This window comes from Caretta caretta, chromosome 6, assembly GCF_965140235.1.
Source record: "Caretta caretta isolate rCarCar2 chromosome 6, rCarCar1.hap1, whole genome shotgun sequence".
Lineage (NCBI taxonomy): Eukaryota > Metazoa > Chordata > Testudines > Cheloniidae > Caretta > Caretta caretta.
In genome coordinates this window covers 84,084,736-84,108,185 of record NC_134211.1, presented here as the reverse complement: position 1 = coordinate 84,108,185, position 23,450 = coordinate 84,084,736, and the positions used below count along the sequence as shown (strand labels likewise).

Genomic DNA, 23,450 nt, shown 5'->3' with positions numbered 1-23,450 from the left:
ATTCTATGATTTCACAGTGTCCTATAGTTTTAAATCCCTTCAGGAGACAATACACACCTGAATAGAATGTGGCATTCAGCACTCATGAAGCAAATGTCCTTGCATTGCAGTAGGTTTCCCTCCCCCATCTCTATTTTTTTAAAAGCAGATAGCTGTGGCATATGAAAACGAAATTCTAGGGTTAGTTGCTATTAGGAAACTCAGAAAGCAACTACTGATAATTTCACACGTCCACATCGTACGAGGCATAGCTTTGTTTCCTCAACTTGTTAAAGGGCTAGATCTGTTTTGCTCTTTCAGGAAAAGAACTCTTTCCTAAGAGGTACGGTAATAGTCAGCTTCACTGTAATGCCTCACTTTAACTTAAGAAGAGGGAAGTAATTTAATTAACGTATGTGCTAATTACATTGGGTAGGTATGGCATAATCTAGTAGCTAGGGCACTGATATGAGAGTCAGTCTGGTTCTAGTCCCAGCTCTGCTACAGACCTGCTGTGTGACCTTGGACAAGTCACTTCACCTCTCTGTGCCTTGTTTTTCCCATCTGTAAAATGGAAATAATGGCATTTACCATCCTTTGTATAGTGCTTTGTTATCTCCAGATGTAAAACACTATGTAAGAACGAAGCCATTTTTTTAATATGAGTTTTCCAGTGCTGTGTTTGTGATGGACTTTTGACTTCCTCTAACTGCCTCAACATTGAAACTGAAATAGACTTTCCCTGTGAGAAAGGGAGTGGGTGGTAGCAGGAGACAATGTACTAACCCATTCATTAATCATCAGTGGCTGGAGTTCAAATACTGATATGTGAAGTAATGTGTTTTTTTTCCTTGGGGTGTGTGTCTCACATTAGTCCTCCTGTGTGAATGTCAGAAATATTTCACAAAAATAAGAGTCTCTGCCTCAGGGAGACACAGCCCAGAGAAGCAGGTTTAGGATAGAGGTGCATGGGCAGAGCTATGTGGGATGGCTAGGAGCTGCCCACACTAGGGATGTGCGTGAATAAGAATGTCCTGTTATGTGGAACTTTGTTTTGGAATGTGAATATCAAGAACTTTATGATTCTAGTACCTTTCTTTACCCTAACAATTCTTACCCCATGCCCTCCTTTCCCCATACCTCTGAGGTTTCCACTCCCTTTTGTCCTACCTATGACTTGGATTTTGGTTCCATCTTTCTCTCCCAGGAAACCTTTACCAACAACCAACTCACTCCCTTCCACCGCACAGTCCTCAAGACCTCCTTCTGCTCATGATCCCATGGGTTTGCCTCTGATCATTTGTCTGTGCTGATTCCCAGCTTCCTTGCTCCATTCACGTCTTACACTCTCTGAGGCTTCCCCTGTGAAAAGTTCCCTGAATGTGGTGTTCACATGATATGACTAGGGGCATGTCTATAGTTGCCATTTAAAGCGGAAAAAGTCCCTTTTTGAGCAAAAACCATGGGAGCATCTACACTTGCCAATGACTTTTTGCGGTGAAACTCAGAAGTTTCACCGCAAAAAGAAAACCACCTCTATGAGAGGCATACACTGTTCAGCTCTTACCGGTGATGCTTTTGCAGTGATGTGCAAGTGAAGGCATGTTCTTCCTGTTTACACAGCTTTTTGCCTCTGCAGGATATCCCACAGTGCCTAGGTGACCACTCAGGCCAGCAGCTCTGCTGCTCTGAGGCCAGGTAAACAGACATCTATCCCTCCCCCTGTAAAGCCCTGGGAACTTTGAAACTCCCCTTCCTGTTTTCTTGGCAAGTTCTCACTTATCATCTGGCCAGGTGACAATGGCTGCTCCACGGAGCAACTGATCCCCTGCTTGGAGCCATGCTGAGCTACGGGAACTGATCAGTGTTTGGGGAGAAGAGGCTGTGCAGGGAACCAGGATGCCCCGCAATCACCCCCCACTTCCCACAAGATCTACCTTCAAAATGGAGAGAGCTGCACTGTGGGATAGCTGTCCTCAGTGCGCTGCTCTCATCCATAATGGAAGTGCTGCAAATGTAAACACTCTCTGACACTGTGGAAGTAAATGAGTACACAAACCAGCACTTTTCTTTCACCAGTTCACTATCACCATTGAAACTGACAGCGCAAAAACTCTGCCAATGTAGACATAGCCTAGCACATCACTGGGTCCAACACCACAGATAAATTTCCAGGCTTAAGAACCCTGCTATGAAATCATATGTGGTAAGGGAGGGGTCTGAAATTAGTAGTCTAGTTGAGCAAATAATTAATTTTTTTGGTTCTGTGACCAAACAAAAAAATTCAACCCGAAACATATATTTTCTGTTTTTTCTTGCTGACATGGCAAAGTGAAAAACTTTCATTTTGGGTTGAACTAAATGTTTCAAGAAACTATTATTTTTTTCTTCATTTTTGTGTGTCGTTTACCTTTTTGTTTGTTATATAAATCTAGCTAAATTTCAAAAGGAAATGTCGTTTTGAAATGGAAAGTTGCAATGTTTCATTTTGAAAATGTTGAAATGCAACATTTTGACTTTTTTTAAAAAAAGTCTTAATTTGGTTCTTTGGCTGAAACTATTCACCAAATTTGACCTGAATGGGCGAGTAGTTTTGGTCATCCCGAAACTGCATTTTTTGGCAAATAAACTATTAGTCTGCAAAATTTCATGCAGCCCTAATCAGTAGTATGGAGGGATGAACTGGGAGCTTCAAAGACCCTGTCGACGCTAAAAAAAAAGTTTCTGAAAATTTTCCACTGTTGCCAACACAGGTGCAGCTCCACTGGTGTCAGTGACACTGATTTGGGAGTCATCGTGTAACATGAGTCTCCGGATGCTGTAGGTGTTTTCAACGCTGTGTCAATTAGACCTGTCCTGAGCAAGATTAGTTGTAAAAACTAAGGCTATGTCTACACTGGCAGAGTTTTTGCGCTGTCAGTTTCAATGGTGATAGTGAACTGGTGAAAGAAAGGTGCTAGTTTGTGTACTCATTTACTTCCACAGGCGTCAGAAAGTGTTTACATTTGCAGCACTTCCATCATGGATGAGAGCAGCGCACTAAGGACAGCTATCCCACAGTGTAGCTCTCTCCATTTTGAAGGTAGGTCTTGTGGGAAGAGGAGGGTAATCACAGGACATCCTGGTTCCCTGCACAGCCTCCTCTCCACGAACACTGATCAGCTCCAGTAGCTCAGCATGGCTCCAAGCAGGGGATCATTTGCAGGCATTGTCACTGTTATGTCCTTGGGGGCAACATAAGTGAGCACTTGCCAAGGAAACAGGAAGGGGCGTTTCAAAGTTCCTAGGGCTTTACAGGGGGAGGGGTAGATGTCTGTTTACCTGGCCTCAGGGCAGCAGAGCTGCTGGCCAAAGTGGTCACCTAGGCACTGTGGGATATCCTGCAGAAGCTAAAAGCTCTGTAAACAGGAAGAACGTGTCTTAACTTGTACATCACCGCAAAAGTATCACCGGTAAGAGCTGTATGCCTCTCGTGAAGGTGGTTTTCTCTCTGTGATGAAAATTCTGAGTTTTGCTGCAAAAAGTCATTAGCAAGTGTAGATGCTCCCATGGTTTTTGTGCAAAAAAGGGACTTTTTCTGCTTTAAATGCCAAGCATAGACATGCCCTTGGATGTAAGAAAAATGCTTGTAACAGCAGAGACAACTCCAGAGAAGGAGGGAGCTAGAATCTTTGTCCCTGCAAACCAAATGTGAAACCCCTTGCAGATTGTGTGAGATCTATTCAAGGTTGTGAAGCACTCAGATGCTACAGAAATGTGGGCCATATAAGTATTTGGGTAGGTAGATAGATAGGTTAGATTGCATGATCTCAAATTAATGTTACTGCTCCTTCACTTTCATGAACACTAACTGTCATTTCAGGATAAGGATTGTAAGGATTTTTAATCTGTCACTCTCTGTAAGACAATGTGTTGTACACTGATTATTTTTTCTTGCAGAATAGCATTAATTCCTCCCTACACAGATCTCACTTTTTACCAGATTATATAACACTCTCCTGAATGAGTGTGGTTTTAGACCTGTAGGTACTTTGAATACTTTCTTAGTGGGTTGAAAAGGCCTGAACACCTACTTGAGAACCCTTGATGAGGTTTTTGCTCATTTGTTTTTCTTTCCAATATTTGGATTAGGATAAGAGGTTCCATACATGTCAGAGTATGCACGATGATAGTGCTTTTAATAAACTGCAGTTAAGGTTCACATGTTAAAATGTGAATGTTGCAACTAACACCAAACTCTGTGTGTGTGTATGTACACTAGTTTGACACCACTGTAACTTCAAGGACTCCAGTCTATGTAACCTTTCCAAACATTATTGTCATATATTAACACTATTTGCTGGCTCCCTAAGAAGGGGCCCCCAGATTTTGCTCATTTTTTCTATGTTGGCCAAATCCTCCTTATATTCACAAAAATGGTCCCACTGAAGTCAATCTACTTCAGTAAATACTTAAGGCAAGTAGGATTAAGCCTGTCATATTGGAATCTGAATGTTAGTCTTTTGTTAGCAGAGGCATTCAACAATGGTAACATCCAGTTTTTGAATGGGACCCTGATGTGTGAGGAATGTTTTGTTGCCATCCATAAATTTAATTCAGTCTTGTTAGTTTCTTCTTCCAAAAATGTGTTCATTCAGCTATGTCATATCACCCACTACATAAAGTGCTCTGATGCGTGTGGGTTTGGATGTAATAATCTATTCTTAGGACCCAGGGCTACAACTCTGCAATTTGTACATGTAGTCCTTACTCATTCAGGTTGTCCAACTGGTTTAAACAGGAATTTGTCAGAATAAGAACTGAAAAAAAAATGAGTAAGGCTTTCATGATTGGCCCCAATGGAACTATTCGTAGGAGTAATTATTTGTAGGTTCAGGCTCTAAGTTTGCATCCATTCTAATTTTATCATTGAATTTAGAATATTGTCCCGATCACCCTCTGCCTATGAAGAGTTCAGACCATGCTCCCACACTTGTCTTTGTTCTTACAGCCAATTAGATAAATCCTACCTTATGTGACTGTCCTTGTAGTATTTTGTAGTAGTATCCAAACTGGAGGCCTAAGAACTGAGGTGGAGAGCCAAGAGCTCCTGGGAAGCGTTTCCAAATGTTCTCACGTAGCAACTTTCCACCATTGCCCAAATCAAATTTTGGGCTTGATGCTGCAAGCACATATTGGAGTAACTTAGCTCACGTGAGTACAATTACTTTCGTGTTTCAGCATTTGCAGGATCAGATCCTTTGTTTTCAAATCCCCAATGGGCATGAAGTTATTTTTTTATAAATCAGAAATTGGTGACATACCTTGGCTGCATATTTTTAATACAAACTCTTATATGAGAATTAGTCTTTATGTAGGATGTAATCTAGTTCCAAGTATTATTTTAACTTGCCCAGGACTTTTAAGTGTGGCATATATCTGGGTTGCTAGATTTTTACCAACACTAGCCCCAGTAGGGTTAATGAAGCCTGAGAGGCCAGTTAGGCTACCTGGCATCAACTGTGGGAGGAAGGGCCAGGGTGAATTAAGAGCGAAGTTCAGCTGGGGTTGGGCTGGGATAGCACTAAAGCTAGAAGGCTGCATGCAGAAGGTGGCTGCAGGTTGCTGTCACTCCCTGGGATAAGGGAGGTTCTCAGGAACAAGAAGAAAGTCTCAGGGGAGATTAAGCCCTGGACTAAAGAGGCTAGGAAGGGGAGAAGCAGCCATGGGGAGTAGAGTAGGCTACTGTAGTAAACCTGGAAACAGGCAAGGGAAAAGAATGGATGGAAGGAGCCCAGGAAAACAGCAACAGGGAGGGAGACTGAGCAGACCTGGATTGCTGGTTACAGGATCCCTGGGCCAGACCCCCATGTAGTAGCACAGAGTCCCAAGCTGAACACTGTCCAAAGGAGGCATTTGGACAGTGGTCCTGTTGGACTTTGTAACCCCAGAAGGAATGGACTGAACAGGGACCTGCTGGGAGGGCCAAGTTACCCAAAGAGAGACTATAAGAGAGCTGAAGGGGGCACCTGATGCCATGTGAGCTGCTTTCCCAGATGTAGATTTGAGGAGGTGCACTAGCAGTGAGTGGGAACCCTATTACAATCCCATAATCAGAAGGCTTGTCCCAGATTAAAGGTCTTTGGGTAAAATTTTAAACTGGGTAGCTATAAACTGGAATTAAGGTTTGTAATATGTATCCTGTTTGTTTTTTTTTTTGTTTTTTTTTTACTATTTACTATTACTATTAGAAAAGAACATCTTCATTTTAATGGATTTAAAAATGGTACTTATTAGGCACTGGTAACATTTGTAACATGTAATTTAATTCCATCTTGATCATGCTAATTCATCCTTGTAGAGATACACCAAGATTATTCAGTTTGAAAATGGCTTCCATTCCCACAGTCCCTGGGAAATCCACAAAGGAGGTTGGCCTTATGGTTTAGGTATTGGTCTGGGATTTGGAAGATCTGGATTCTATTCCGGGCTCTGTTGTAGAGTTCCTGCCTGACCTTAGGCAAACCTTGGATTCTCTCTGGGCCAAATTCGTCCCTGTGCCTGCATGAAGCTGGTGCAGGGACAAAGGGGAGGTGGCTTATGTTTCCTTTGTCCTGGTACTGAAAGGCCAGGAGGCCAAGCCCGGAGGCACATTAGAGCTGAACTAATTTGCACCCCCCTGTAGTGGCCCTATTATAGGAGTGTGAAATTGCTGAGGTGTAAGGGTGCTTCAGCTATCCCAGAACCCCTCTGTGCTGGCTCTTCCTGCAGCAGGGGAATGCAGACCTGGGTGTCCTATAGAAATTCTCTTGCACTAAGGCTATTCCTCTTGCCCTACAGCCTCTTTGAACCAGTCTACAGGGGTAGGATCAGCTGCCCTTTCCTTGACAAATGCCCCATTTAAAAGTGGGCTAACATTTTCTTAAATCATTAACTATTGTAAAGTGAGATACTGTCCTGAGGTGAAATCTCAGCTCCAAAAGAAGTCAAATGGCAGAAAAAAAATTCCATTGACTTCACTCATGGCTCCCTAAAGTTCCTTCTGTCCTACAGGATGAATTCCATTTAATAACCTCTGAGTTTCTGCAAAAATGAGAGGCCTGTCCTGCAGGCAAGGTGGGATTTTAAAGATCCATATTGGTTTTGCTATGGTACTCTCAATACAGCAAAATGATCTATACATAAGCTACCGGCTCTATGGTTCCCCCATTTTCCCGGTAGCGTGGTCCCAGTGGCATTGTTTCCCTCACATGGTGCTCAAGAGGGACAACTTTTTTGTCACTTTCTTTACGTGGTATATTTTGGCAGCCTATTTTGTATAGTCGGTTTCCCTGTATATTCAGCTGGATAGTCAGTTTCCTGTTTGTTTCACAAAGCACTAGGTGAGAACACGTTGGTAACTGGTGGAGGGTGTTACTGTAAAACCACAAGAATTGGCAGAGAGGATTGTTTTATTTAGATTCTCTATTAAAATGTTAACAAAACTCAGTCACTGTCCAATATTAAATAGTGTTAAAACAAGGTTTGGGATTTGGTGTACAGAACCCTCAGCCTGCTTAGTACCATGGCAAGCATATCATTAAAAATAATTTGGCTTCTTTTCTCTATCTTTATTGAAAGGCTAAAAACAGTTACAGTATTTGAAATGTAATGTAGAAAGACTTTTATGTTAATAACTTCCCTTCCCCTCTAGCTGGAGGGAGTTTTTAGAAGGAAAAAAACCCTTGTTTGACAGTCTTCCAAAAACTGCTCTTGTGGGTAAAAGAGAGGAAGTTAGCTGAGAAGGGTTGGAGCTGGTGGAGTTGCATCTGATAAAGTCCAGTCCTGTTTAATCTCAGGTGGTGGTTTGGGATTCAGCTGGAGCTGGTAGCGGTGGTGATGTTATCTGGATCTCTCTCTCTCTCTGGCCTGGTCTGGTCAGGACAACCCTCAGGATTAGGACAAAGGAAGCCTGGGGTACCAGGAGATGGTGGGGATGGCAGTCATGATGATAACACTTGCTCCACTAGCCTCCATCTGTTCTTCCCATTTCTGCCCCCCACAAGTCTGTCTCTTTATGGACCCAAAAGGGCAGTGAAGGGTGGAATAGCCCATCCCCTCATTATTTTGTCCACGCAATAAGCCTAATATCCAAATCACCAATTTTTCTTCATTAATTTCTGGTTCCACATCTTCTGGGGTTTTTTTGTTTGTTTGTTTTTTACCAGGCATGATTCCAACATAGTTGTTGAATCCTATCAATGTGACTTTTTTTTGGGTCTGGATTAATTTAGTCTTTCTTTGGTTCTTTTTGTACCTGTTTATAACATTCATTATTAAAAGCAGCTTGACCTCCGTTCCATCAACTTTTGTTATTACAGGCAATTGTAACATCTCATCAACTTTCATATACTTCTTGGGAGCATACAATTTGGGTAAATTTGTAGGCCCAATATCACAACAGGTCACAGAGAACCTAAACGTACTTTTAACTTTTTTTTAAATGAGCTAGATTACCTAACTGTGTCCCTTTAACTTTTCTTGAGGTTTTCCATGGTTTTGGTAGAGGGATGATACATATGCCCTATCCCATTCCATCCCATCCCATGTGCAGATCTCAAGACCTTTGGAGGGTGATCTGTGTATTTAGAGAGGGGAGGCCAGTGCCATGCAGGCCGCTAGCCTCTCTTCTGAATGGAAAGTATCATATCCACATACAAAGAATGAAAGGAGTTGATCTGGTGCATAGTAAATAACACTTGTGCTAGTCAATATATACAACAGATTAGTTATTTAAGGGTCAAGGAACCTATAAGCAAAACCATTCTAGAATTTTGCTCATGTTAACACTGCTGACCCAGTGATGACAAGTCTAGAATTGTATCATGTGGACATATGCCAGATCTTAGCAATTTGAGAAGGAAAAGCTTGTAGAATCTAGGTGTAAGTATCCATGTTGAATTCAAAGGTGCACAAACTATAATGTGAAAGATAATATCTGTGACAAAGTCACTTTTATGTTTCTGAAGTTTGAATGCTATTTTTTGTTGGCATAACTACAACTAAACTAAAATAAAGTCAATGGGGCAGAGCTATATCAGAGGGAAATCTTAGTCTCATAATTATCCCCTGAAAGAGTGAGTGATGATGGAAATAAATATTGAAATGAATGCATTGACATAAAGGAAAAAAAATAAGACAATTTAAATGAAATAAAGTAATTCATTCTAGCTATTGACTGTATCAACACAAACCTGGACTATAAAAGTAGCACTGCTAATTTCTTCAGTGGTCTGGTATTCAAGCTCCACAGAATAAGCCATATCACTAGTCAGTTATTACCTATTACTACTGATAGTACAGCCATGGTGGGAGAAATAGCAGTCACAGTGAAAGACGATGTAAATGTAAGCACTGGCTATCGTAATGGCCACAAAAAAGTAATGATTTATGGCATACTCAGCAGTCCTACTCATAGCCAGCCTTTGTGTCACCTAATGTGTATTTCCCAATAGGTGGCTAGTTCTTATCGACAGCAGTCTCTCTGCATAATATTCTATATCTCTCATGAGTAAGCGATAATATACCTTACACAAAGCATTCACAGTGCTTCTATAGGTTGAGTGCTTCTGTATCATCTTAAGCTAGAAACCATTTAGCTGTTAAAAGCTATGCAAGGATTGACTCATTTAGTATTTGGAGGGGAGACTGTGGCTATGTCTACACTGGCAGAGTTTTTGCACTGTCAGTTTAAACGGTGATAGTGAACCGGTGAAAGAAAAGCGCTGGTTTCTGTACTCACTTATTTCCACAGGCGTCAGAGAGTGTTTACATTTGCACCACTTCCATTGCCGCGCACTAAGGGCAGCTATCCCACAGTGCAGCTCTCTCCATTTTGATGATAGGCCTTGTGGGAAGGGGGGGAGGGTGTGATCAAGCGGCATCCTGGGTCCCTGCACAGCCTCCTCTCCCCAAACACTGATCAGCTCCAGTAGCTCAGCATGGCTACAAGCAGGGGATCATGCTCTGTGGAGCTGGCATTGTCATCTGGCCAGATGATAAGTGAGCACTTGCCAAGAAAACAGGAAGGAGAGTTTCAAAGTTCCCGGGGCTTTACAGGGAGAGGGGTGAATGTCTGTTTACCTGGCAGTAGAGCTGCTGGCCAGAGTGGTCACCTAGGCACTGTGGGATATCCTGCAGTGGCTAAAAGCTCTGTAAACAGGAAGAACGTGTCTTTACTTGCACATCACTGCAAAAGCATCACCGGTAAGAGCTGTATGCCTCTCATGGAGGTGGTTTTCTTTTTGCAGTGAAACTTCACTTCACCGCAAAAAGTCACTGGCAAGTGTAGATGCTCCCACGGGTTTTGCCCAAAAAAGGGACTTTTTCTGCTTTAAATGGCAAGTGTAGATATGCCCTAAGGCATTGTCTAAATACAAAAGGTGTCTTACTTTAACTATACCGGTATAGTTAAAGCTGTACAACCCCCCTGGTGTGGATGCAGTTAAAATATTCCGGAAGGGGAATAAGCAATATAGTATAAAGCTCCTTTATTTGGGTATAACTATTCTGGTAAATAATCAACCCCCTAACTGAAATAGTTATAGCAGTACAAACTCTGTGTGTGGAGCAGGCCTTGGAAACATCTGGCAGCTTCAGGAGGTGTTGCTGGTGATTCAGTGGGTGGCACTCTCTTCTCTGAGTTATTACTGAATCAATGCCCCTGGCATTCGGGAGCACTACATTAGTAAAAGGAAACGTTTTTCACATGAGATTTAAAACTGAGTTCCCGGCCATTTGGGACGATATACCCAATGTATGTCCCGGCCATTTGGGACAACGTAGCGCTGTCTACATGGGGGGTTAGGGTGATATAACTGTCGCTCAGGAGTGTGGATTTTTCATACCCCTGAGCAACCTAATGATACCAATATAGGTCTGTAATGTACACCTGGCCTACGGATGCAGTAAAGCAATAGGGCTGGAAGAAGTATAGGACATGCATGGGGGAGTAGGAGTAGGAGGAAGTGACTGATGAGATATAGACAGATAGAGATTATGGAGCTTGACAGGCAGCTGTTTGAGGATCTAAATGATATAAGAGTTTCTACAGCCCATTTGCAAGTATCTTCCTCTGCCTCTCTTTTGTAGCTCTGGAACTAATATTACAGATTAATAATGTACTATGTCGACTCAGTGTATCTGGCACTGAATTTGTAAATCCATCCTTTCTATTTCAGTCAGGCATGACTGGGTGAACAGCCTCTATAAGTAAATGAAGAAGTGACATGAATAATTCTACCTCGAATGAAGGTCAATGTTATCCTCATATGACTTGAGCTGCGTGCAAGGAACAAAGACCTACATAAACCCAGTGCCATTAGCAACATGAGGTGCAGACATATTTTGTCATACGTCTCAGCTAATAATTAAAGTCATTACAGTTATTTCAGCTTTTACAAGAACCACTATATTCTTCATAGAAACTTATTTTAGCATCAAATTCCTTTCAAGGATGAAAAGAATTTAAGTCAAAACAAAACAGCTGTTCTGTTTCCTGGCCATATCTGTGCGTGCGTACTGAAGAATTATAAAAAAATTTTCTAGGATCCAGGTTGCTTTAGGTCATTTTCATCTCAAAGCACGTACTTTTTGCTTGTCGCATTAAAGTACAGCTGTACGTATTTGTTTATTTGGTTTTGTATTCCCCTGTGTACATCTGAAAGAGCTTCCATTTTAATATATTACAACTGATTTAAATCAGTACAGCAAGCTACCTCATGTTTTATGTGATATTTTGAATTTAAAAAATTGGTAGTGACTAGTGCAAAATAAAAGCACGGTGCTATTTTTCAACTGGCATCAAAGGAGGAATTTTATACATACATCTGAACCCAGCTTACCATAATGTAGAAAACGTGGTATCTCTACCACAATGACAAAATGGTCCATTTAAAATATCTTCAAAAATGTTATTTCTTCCAGCAAATGATAGATAGATAGATACGTAGCTTTCAAAGTAACACTAGCATTTCTAAAAGGGAAAGGGGTAAAAAGTAGACTATCTTTCCAATGAAAAATGATAATATCTTTAAGTAAAATAAACTTTTGTGGATTTTCCTTTGATTGTTAAAGGTATCCCAGATCAAATAGCCATTAATCTCTTTAGAAATATTTAGGTTACACAATTTTGCTGTCATATGATACTTCTGCTTAGCTGTCAGTTGGAAGCCACATACTGTAGAATGTCTATCTAGGATATTTAATCTGCTTAGCGAGTGGAACTTTCTGAGGCAGGAAATTTTTAAGGCATTATCTTATTTTTACACTGAGGCTTCTAAATTATTTTTTTCTTACTTATCATACTGTTTGCAACTGTTTATAGCATAAATGAAGGAGTACAGTTAAGGGATATTATGCTTTTGTTGTAGTTTTAACTCCACGTCCAATACTAACACTTGCATCCCTCTCTAGGACATGCAACTCTTGTGAATGCATCATCAGCTCTAACAAACACTTATCAAAACACCATTTTACACAGGCACACCATCAAAACATTTATGCAAAATCTCTCCACAATCTTAACATTAACAAAATCTTCTTACATAATGCAACAAATTGTGATTTAAGAACTTTTTTAAATGGGATGATGACTCAATTGTTTAGAAACCTGGAATTGAGGTCTCAATGGTCTTTCTTGCCCTGATTCTTGAGTCTGGCTGCACTTTGCTCAGGGTTGTGGGCAAAGTCACCTATTCATTTTCCTCCTAGTCTGGCACCACTAGGAACCACTTTGTTCTATCCTAGGCCGGGGCCAACCTCAGTGCTGCTGTAAACTGTAGTTGGCTGCTCAAAGCCCCAAGAAGCAATTGCAGTAATTGAGAATAGCAACAGAGCTGGTCAAAAAAATTCAAATTCCAATATTTTTGACCAAAAAAGTTCAAGTTTTGTAAAGATATTTAAAAAAATTAGTTCCCATTTTGTGACCAGGTCTAAATAGCAAGTGCAGCAGCTTTCTGGACACACCTGCAGCATGCTCTCACAGCATAAAATTGTTATCTCGTAGTTCATGGGGAATTCTGCTTAAAAATTCTGTGGTTTGTCTGAAGCTGTGTTTTCATAGGAGAAAGACATACTACAAGGTAACACCCAATAGGAGAGAGAGGGGAAGGATAATAAGAAATAGTTAAAAGTGCTCAGCCTTAGCCTGGCTCTGCTCCCATTGAAATCCGAGGACGCAGTCAAAGCCACTGTTGAGTGCTTTTGAAAATTCCCTCCTAAGAGGGAAAGGCAAGAAAAGATTCATGTTCCAAGATGAGAGAGGAAAAGAGTTGAAGAGCTCATGAGGTTAAGCATTGGTGAGTTTGTGCAAGGGACATACCAATTTGCTGTAATAATTTAGACCATGCAAGACAGATCAAAAATGTTATTCTACCCGTTAGAGCTAGCAACGCTTCTCAGATAACACATACCAATTGTAGAAACCATTTACAGTACCACACTGAGTAGCAGACACTCTCTCTGGATTGGAAGCAGGACTGCTGCTGTTTAATGAGAACCATTCTTTTCAAATTCAAGCTTTGGTTTAAGGCACCAGATTTAAGTTTCACTGATATTGATGCTTCTGCTGAGTACGCCATGGTGGGTACGCCATGGTGGAATCAAAAGGCCTGGTCTACACCTAAAAATTAGATTGACTTAGCCACATCATTCAAGGCTTTGAAAAAGTTCTCATAGAGTGTGACACAGTTAGGTCAACCTATCCCCCACTGTACATGCAGGTAGGTTGATGGAAGAATTCTTCCACTGACCTTGCTACCACCTCTCAGAGAGGTGGATTAACTACATCAGTGGAAAAACCTCTTCTGTCAATGTAGGAAGCATCTACACTACAGTGCTACAGCAGCACGGCTGCAGTACCATGGCTGGCATTCCCAGAAAAAGCAGACACAGATAAAGGTTTATTCCTTTAGCTGAACAGAAATAGTGCATTTGTTGATAGTCAAGATGATCATTTCAGACTCTTGTAGTAAATGTCTAGTGTTAGCCTTCAGCATTATTAACAAATGGCTGAATTTGAATTCATCTTCATTTTGCTTTGTTGATCTGCCTATCTCCTCCCCCTGTTACTTGACTGATAGTATATCTTTTCATAACTGCGCAAAAATACCTGCATTTACATTCTCATTCCAGGTTATGGACAAACATTTATAATCAGAGGAAGCTACTTTTCCATTGAATGGACTGCAGAATACCAGTTTTGAATCACACCATTTCTAAGTGTAACTCTAGCCATTTACTCCAGATGTACACTTGCTGTACTCTACAGTCATAGAATCCAGGCCAGTCTGATCAGTCCCTTCAATGAATTATGTGAATATGGCCACAAGACAATGATCTATCCATGGGGAAAAGAACAGATTATGAAGGGTAGAATGGAAAAGGTAGAATGCTTATATGGGATGAAAACTAAACTCTGGGCATTGCAATTTAGCAATTCAAAGTGAATTAGGCAATATTTTGCCCTGGTATACTACACTGATCTAGATCCTTTGAACCTTATGTTTTACATTAGCTGGCTCCTTTGCACACATGGAAGTTGAATACCCAGCTATGGTCTGACTTGAGACTTGTCTACATAGGGGTTTAGTTTGCAGTGAGTTGATGTGCACTAGTTGGTGTGCAATACATGAGCCGCACTAATAGTCTGCACATGGGATAGCTGTGTCCTCTTTCAGTTTGCTTCATTGTGTAAACATGGTAGGGTCTTGGTGTGTGCTAGGCATGCAGCATTTTGGGTAGGTATCTCATAGTCCGTTGTTTCACTAATGAGCCCAGCGCATGCTGCGGTATTTTTCTCTCTGCACATTGTGGGGTGCACAGCAGAAGCCAGGTGGAAGCCAGTGGAATTCTGGGACTTGGGGGTCAAACTCAAAAAAATCCCATGATTCCACTCCCTCCTTCCTGTACTTCCTCTTTCTCTGGGCTCCATTTCTGAATTGCTGTTGGCCAGCATGGATGCAACAATGCTCTGTGCCGCTGTGCTGGCAACTGCGACTATGCAGAGGTTGTCTGGGGTCTTTTTAAGCTCCTGGCTCCAGGGGACTTCAGTTTTCAACTTCAGCCACCACATCACTGAGCAACTGATGTGTCTATATCAACAGCTCCTCTAGCAGCAGCAGAAGGAGTAGAAGAAGGATGAGGAAGAGGACGATGACACTAAGTAACTGCTACTACATGAGCTCTTCCTAGAGCAGCTTTACACGGTGCAGTACCATTTCTGGGCTCTGGAAACCAGCACTGATTGGTGGAAAAGGATCATTCTGCAGACCTGGGATAATCAGCTGCAACAACAGAACTTCAGGATGGTGAAGGCAACTTTTTTGAGATCTGTGCTGCAGGAACCCTGGAGCTGGAGCTGCGTACCAGCATGTGGTGTTCTATTCCTGTTGAGAAATGGGTCGCTATTGCCATCTGGAAGCTGGCCACCCCCAGCTGTTACCCATCCATAGCCAACGAACTTGGCACAGAGAGATTGACTGTTGGGGCCATTGCCATGCATGGGTGTGCAGCCATGCAGAAGGCACTGTTGCACTGGGGCATGAAGCTTGGTAATGGTCAGGAGATTATAGATGGCTTTAAACGCATGGATTTCCTGAACTGTACTGGGGCAATTGATAGGACCCATGTGCCTATCTTTTGTCCCCTGAATCAGGCCTCAGAATGTATAAATAGAAAAGAGTATTTCCACAGAGTGCTTCGAGGCTTGGTTGATCACTGTAGCAGGTTTACAAACATAAATGCAGGGGGGTCTGGAAAGGTCCACAATGCTAGAATCTTTCAGAAGTCATGCCTCTTTATCTTAATGAATAATGGAGAGTTTGCCCCAGGATCACTATGGATATTAGTGGTGTGGAGATTGCTCTGTTTTACCTGAGAGACCCAGCTTCTCCTCTGCTTCCCTGGCTAATGAAGCCATTTACTGGTCAGTTGGGCAGAATAAAAGAATTGTCTAATTATCACCTCAGTAGTTGAAGAATGACAACCGAGTGTACATTTGGCCATCTGAAAGGTTGAGCTCATGGCTAGGTTAGAAGCTGCAGAACAAAACTTGCCTAGAATTATAGCTGTGGGTTGTATTTTGCACTATATTTGGGAGAGTAAGGGAGAAAGTCTTAACGGTGGGTGGGAGGCTGAGGCACAAAGACTTGCTCAGTGGTATGAGCAGCCATCAAGGCGTCCACTGGCAAGTGTAAACTGCCAGGGCAATACTGTCAGGCATGCCTTTTGTTCTTACACTGAGTCTGGGGCCTGAAAATGTGCAGCTGTACCTCCAGTTGTTATCCCAGGGATGGGAGCAGTTGGACTAGATTGCGAGCATTGGAATTACTTTTATAAGTGGTAGAAGTGACAAGTTGTTGCACTCCTTATTTTAGATTGGGTCTATGCTTGTATACTTTTGCAAAAAGCTATTACATGTGAAAATAGGTGTTTCTTGTGTGTATCATGCATGCACTGCAGATTCTTTCTGACTTTTTAAACAATTTTTATCGCACCAGTTATGCCCGTACATAATGGCCAAAAATAAAACTTAAAAAATAAATTAACAAGTTTGCTCATAGGGATTGTGACAACGTGAAACACAGCTTTAAAGTGAAAAAAAAGACCAACATTCAAATATAGTGCGGGGGTTGGGGAGTGGCACACAGCAATGGGGGTTGGGGGAGAGCTCCTATTCACAGGTAAGTGAATGCCTTACCTTTGCTACTTCTTGTCCTTCTGCCTTCTGGGGTTGCATCAGGGCTCAAAGTTGCCAGGTGCATTGGATGGCTCAAATGTGCTGGGCTCCCACATGGTCCTGTTCTCACTGCACTGTGCTTTTTGCTGCGGGGGGGAGTGGCCTTTAGGAGTGCGGCTGTAGGGCTACAGTGGGGAACATTTGCTGGTGTTCCCAGTACCCTGTATTATCCAGGGGCTACAGAACATGGTTAGGTCCTGGTTGAGGGCACTTCATTGTCTGAGGGCCTAATAGCAGTATGCACTCCAGCAGAGCGTTCTGCCCATGCATTGCCTCCATGAATTGCTTTTGCATGTCCCTGTCTTTCCCCTCCAGTGTCTCTGGTTATGCAATGCTGTCCTGGGCCACTTCAATGCTGTGTCTGGATAGCTGCCTGTCTTTTTCCCTCTGACATCTAAAACACCTTCCAGCTGCCAATGAGTTCTTTTTTGTTATTGTTGTTTTGTTTTTTGAGGTTCGCCCGCCCCAAAATCTGTAAGGAGAGCTCCAAACATCTCACCATTAGCCCTCCATTCCTCCCCGTCTTGCGGAGACTTCAGATATGGTAAGTGGTGTGTGTGCCTGGGAGCTAGATCGAGAAGTTGTGATTTACAGTCCTGCTTTGGGTCTGCAGTTTATACTGTGCCTTGTGGGGGGTGGGGTTGGGTTGGGGGTGAGGGTTGGATTTGTGCTCCTGGTTTGAATAGGAGGCAGAGAATGGCTTTATTCCAAAAAGAAAAGGGCAGACCAGTGAGACATGCTGTGAAGTTATTCACCAAGATGGTCCCACCCTCACCCTCTCAAGTGCTACTGGAGTGGAAGGGAGTTACGAGTTATGCTGGAGCTGTGCAGAAGCTGCAGAATGAGCAAACACTCAAGTCTCACAGGCTGCTTTATCTCCCCTGCAGATGTGCTGAAAGTGTGGAGAAAACCAGATTGCGGTCTGCACTGACTGTTTTGAAACCTTACCTGCTTCCAGTCTTTTTCTATGAAATATGTGAGCCTCTGAAAAGCCATTAAGAGCTGTATAGCTTTGGTGTCCCTAACCTAAGCGTCTTTTCCTGCCTGAATCCCTGTTTGAGGGCATATATACCTCAGTAGGGAGCAGTAGCCGTACTATCTTTACGGGCATGTACTGCCCATCCCTACATATACTTCAGGTAAACTATGACTAGTAACGACACTTCCCCCCTCCCCCAGCAACTGTCTCAATACACTTTTGAATTTCACACCACTAAATAGTATCATTATTTGAATCTGATACGTGTGGGGGGAGGTGGGGTGTGACAAGGTGTTCACCCCTCAGCAGCATGGATGGGGTTAAGGTGGCAAGAGACACCAATTAGCCTTAGGACCTGCTAGAGAGATAAGGGGCAATGAGACTGAAGCTCAGGTGGTCAGGAATGTGGGTGTGGGAGGGGGGATTCTGTAAAGCCTAGGAGTTGAGGATAAAATGGGACTGCAATGAGGTGAGCTGAGCTTGCAGTCAAACTTCCTGATTCATGGGGGAGACTAGGACCATGAGAAAGGGCAAGGTAAGAAGCAGTCCAGGGAAGGAGCAATAAGGTCTGAGGGGGACAGACCTGATGAACTGTTGGTTTGAGGGTTCCTGGATTGGAACACAGAGTAGAGGATGTGCCCGGTTCCCATACCAGACACTGCGGGAGTGGAGCAGTTAGCATAGTGAAGGTGGAGACTGCCTGAGACTTTGAGGAAGGAGACTCTGATAATATCCTGGATGATGATGGTGACTTGGCAGGAGGGCTAAGCCATGAAGGAGAGGTACTGCAGCTCTGGGCTAGCAGGAGAGTGGCAGCAGAGCGAGTGACTGGGGCAAGGGGCTGAGTAACTGCTGGATGGGGTGTGGACAGTGACAAGCTAATTTCCCACATGAGCCCCCAGGAGGTGCCACCAAGCGGTGAGTAGCAAGTTACCAGTTACAAGGGCAGGCAGAGGTTGCGGCTGCTACATGTGGCTGCCATGTTGAACACATAGATGGAGTTGAGGGAAGGGGATGTTTGCTGGGCAGGATTGTTGCAGGGAGGCAGAAGGAAATTAGAAATGGATATGTGCCCTCCCTGGCATAGATTTGTAAACAGCTGATGATTGGGGCTTCAGCATGAGATAGACGTCAATTGCCCAGCTCGTCCAGTGCCATTTTAAAGATATATTTGGGGGAGGGGCAGAACAAAGGTGGGCACATTGGAAAGGTGGTGGGGACTGGAGACTTGGAAAGGCAGCAGCTGTGGGGCTCCCACAACAGAAGTTAGCACAGCTGTATAGCATAATACTAAATTGTCAGGCTAGCTACTTACATGCTGTGGTTCTTTCAATAGGCTCGTCCTCTTGTGTCCTCGGCTGGGTTTGTGGCTGGGAATCTGGCTGGCTTCCTACATGGCTGCCCTCATCCTCCGGAGTTCCAAACTGAGCCTGGCTGTCCGGGGAGACCTCTTCACTGTCGGCGTCCTCTGACTCTTTCTCATCCTTGTGGGGCACAGAATCCTTAGTGGTGGCAGAGGTAGGGCTACCACTGTCCATGAAAGCATTGCTGGCACATCACTACAGAACCCAAAAAAATCTCATAAAATGGACAGGCCAAATGGGCACCACTGGATGTGTTTCTGTCATTCCCAGGATTTTAGTACATTTTCCTGAGCTGTTCGCTCTTTATATGGCACTGCTCAGTGTCCCAGTTGTGACCCTGCTCGACCGTCTGCTTTGTGATCTCCTTCTAAAATTTTCTTACTGCAGTGGTTAATCACAAGAGCTGTCTGCACTGTTGCTTCCCCTAGGTTGCGAGGAGCTCAAGGATCTCACCACGGCTCCAAGCAACTGCTTGTTGTAAGGTTGCTGGAGTAATATCGCTGTAGTGCTGATATATTCAAGTCCAGGAACAAATGGGCCAATCCTGGCTCTGAACCAGTTTTTAAATGGAGGAAGGGACATCCAAGCAACTTGACCCCAAGCAAGGGAGGGCACGTAGATAAACAAGTTAGTGATAGGCACCTGCAAAGGAGCATGGGATAGCAGTTGGAGGACTGCCATGGTAATACACAGCAGTATCGTGTGCACAAGAACAACAGTCCACACTAATTCAATTTGCATCAAAATTAGTGCACTTTGAAAGAGGACTCTAGAATTCATACATCAGTGCACTTCCAGGATGATTGCGTATGTCCACACTAAGTGCATTAAGTCGGTGGAGTGCGTCTTCACTACTGTGCTACCTTCTCCAGCTTCAGTGTCGGGGATCCCGCCTTTGGAGGGTATTGGTTCCAGGGTGATGAAAAGGTCCTGGCTGCTGGGGAGAATGGATTCACCGCTTGCCTGCTGCGCATTCTCCTCCTCCTCATCCACATAATCCTCCTCCCTGTTGTGTGAGACTCCCCCCTTGCAGGTGTCCACAGACAGTGGTGGGGTAGTGGTAGGGTCCCTCCCTAGAATGCCATGCAGCTGATCATAGAAGCGGCATGTATGGGGCTCTGACCCGGAGCGCCCATTTGCCTCCTTTGTCTTTTGGTAGGCTTGCCTGAGCTCCTTGACTTTTACGTAGCACTGCTGTGTATCCCTGTTGTAGCCTCTCTCCATCATGCCCTGTGCTATTTTGGCATATATATTAGCATTTCTACTTTTTGCTCAGAGTTCTGTCTGCACAGATACTTCTCCCCATACAGCAATCAGCTCCAGTGTCTCCCTTTTGGTCCATGCTCGAGCTCGTTAGCGATTCTGGGGGGACTGTATGGTCACCTATGCTGCTGAGCTTGCCACGCTGGCCAAACAGGAAATTAAATTCAAAAGTTCCTGGGGGCTTTTCCTGTGTACCTGGCTAGTGCATCGGATTCAAAGTGCTGTCCAGAGTGGTCACATGGGAGCACTCTGGGATAGCTCCCGGAGGCCAGTACTGTCGATTTGCATCTGCACTACCCCAAATTTGACCCTGCAAGGTCAATTTTTGCACTACTCCCCTCTCCAGGGAGGAGTACAGAAGTCGATTTTAAGAGCCCTTTAAGTCGACAGAACGGGGTTGGTCGTGTGGACGCATCCATTTTAAAATCGACCTAACGTGACTAAATTCGACCCAACCCCATTGTGTAGACGAGGCCTTAGAATACAACTCTGTTAAACAAGTTGTGCTGTAATTTTCAGAGTTTTACTTACACCTCTGTGCAATTGGTGTGAAATGGAAGTGTCAGGTCTTAACTGTGCTAAGTCTGTGTTTCTGGGATGGAGAGTGGGCCTGATCTAAAAAGTTACCCCTTGTTCAAACAATATTCCAGAGCTGGCACTAGGCATAAGCAGACTAAGCAATTGCTTAGGGCCCCAAGCAGCTCAAGGGGGCTCCCTATTCTCTTTTTTAGTATGTGTTGTGTGCCCCCCCCCAAATTATTCCTGCTTAGGGCCCCCAATGGGCTGGCACTGCCATAGTAATGTCATTAACTATTTAGTCACTAAATTTAGCCTGGAGGCATTTCTTATATGATATCTACATTTCAGGGCAACTGCCACACAGAATTTCAGGGGACATTAGCTGGATCAAGCTGCTTAACAAATACAGACATTGGAATTGCTTGTGCCCCAGACTGCTTGCTGAGCTAGCTTTCACTTCTAAAGTCACTAACTAGGTCACCGAAAATGTTGTGGTATCACAGACATTACCGTGAAGGAAACCACATTGTAAAGCATCCTGAGGATGAGGAAATAGCGACAGCACTTCTGTTAACAGATCAGGGCACTTAACCCTTTTAATGTTAGCACTAAATTGATGTTTCACATGAGATGGAATTTTTTTTCTGGGAGAATCTTCTAAAAAAGGCACTAGAGACAGCAGATGAACACATTCTAGATAGGCTTTGTCCCATTCCCCCCCAACTTCCAATTGCTAACTTTAATCAGCTCTTCTGATACCCACAAATAACAAATTTACATGAGGTTTAGCATATCAGTCTGAATCTTTGATTAAATAAAAGACAAGACGTTCCAAATTGCAGTTTTCTATGGAGAAATTTCAGAAGGTCAGATTATACAGCAGAGCATCTTTAGCAACAAAAGCATAAGGAAAAATAATCTAGCTGTTACTGTAATATAAATAAACAATAATATAATAATCTTCCCAAACATGAGTGCAGCCACCATCTACGATCACTGTGATTTCATTCCACTTCAAGATTCAGTGGGTCTTGTCCTTTCTCCAATTTCCCAGCCAAACTGAAAGCAGTCTATGTTTGAGGGGGGAAAAAAATCAATCTTTTCAAGATCTTTTCCTTAAATTCAGCTTAATATATTAATGCTTAGAACAGGAAAGAGAGAGCAAATGCTGTTAGAGTCAGATTCCTACAAAGTTATTTCTTGTCTTTAAATTCATAGATTTTCAGGCCAGGAGGAACCATTGTGATCATCTAGTCTGCCCTCATGCATAACCCAGGTGATAGAATTTCACTCTGTTATTTCCCCATCACATTAATTCAGGAACTGAGTCGATGAACATACTTTACATGCATCATCATAGAGTGTACATGATATTCACCGTTAATCAATTTTGTTATAGCCATTGCACCACAAATATTGCATAATGTTGCTACTGATGCACCTCACACCATGTCTGCCATGTGTCAGTAATGGATTTAGTTGCATGCTTTAAAAAAAATATCAGTGTGCTGTGGCGTACTGTTGAGATGAAAGTACTTTTGTTTGCAAAATGCCGATTTTTGCCACTCCACTATTTTAGGCAAAATATTGGGGAGGAGGTGCAGTTTGGAAAGCCAGCTGCAAAGTTTTAAAAATGGGATTTGGGGCAGGTCCCAACCCAAATCGGGGGAATAGTGAGTGTTTTTAGAGATGGTGGAGAACTGGAACATTCTTACCAGAGTTGGGAGGTGAAATGGCAGATGGAGCTTGTACCAGTGCCAGTGGAGTAGGATGAAGGGAAGGACACTTCTGCCCTCCTTCCTAGTATTTCCACACACAGTTCCAACATGCATGGTGATGGCTAGAGAGGCTTTGCCAATAGTTAAAAGCTAGAAGATAGTAATTTGACCTCAATGTTTGTGTAGGAACTGGCTAGTAATTGTCATGATTATTCATATACTTACTTGAGTTCCCCACTGTGTGGGATATGCAGGTTCTGGCATCTGTGCCAGGGTTTCAGGCTGGGTCTGTGTTAAGTTGGATCTGGACCACACCTGGACTTTCCAGTGCCTAGCTGTACTCACTCCTCATTAACATTGGGCAAAAGATTTTCAGACAAATAGTTTATTCACACAAAAATGTGGTTTTGGGTTGACTGAAACTATTTGTGAATTCAAGTCGAATTCAGAGAATAGTTTCAACCAAAAAAAACCCAACAACTTTTTTTTCAAAAAAAGTCAAAGCAGTTTGTTTTGACATTTTGAAGCAAACTATTTTGAGACTTTTCATCTTGAAATGTTTTGTTTTAAAATGTAGCTAGATTTTTTTTAAACTAAGGGTTAAAAAAGCAACCCTAAGCATGAAATGAAACAAAAAAGAGAGGAGAAATTGTTTTGAGTTGAAGAAAATGTTTTGTTTGACCTGAAATGAATCTTTTATTTTTATATTTTTTGTTGTTGCAGCCCCCATATTTAAAAAATCAGTTTTGTTTACTTCTCACCTTGTGGGCCAGGAAAATCAATGACTTCCTTTCTGCACCATCCTGAAACCTGAGCCTGGCCCTGAACAGAAGACACTGTTTGCACAAAGGAATATTCTCTTGAGGGCTTAG

At 42.9% G+C, this 23,450-nt stretch overlaps 1 long non-coding RNA gene across 1 annotated transcript; it reads left to right on the top strand.

The window, feature by feature from the left end:
- The first annotated feature begins 16,705 nt into the window (after positions 1-16,705).
- Positions 16,706-23,012, top strand: LOC142072556 (uncharacterized). Its single transcript, XR_012668995.1, has 3 exons — positions 16,706-17,279; positions 17,623-17,874; positions 19,051-23,012. It is a non-coding gene; the product is annotated as an uncharacterized LOC142072556 (long non-coding RNA).
- Positions 23,013-23,450: the final 438 nt, after the last annotated feature.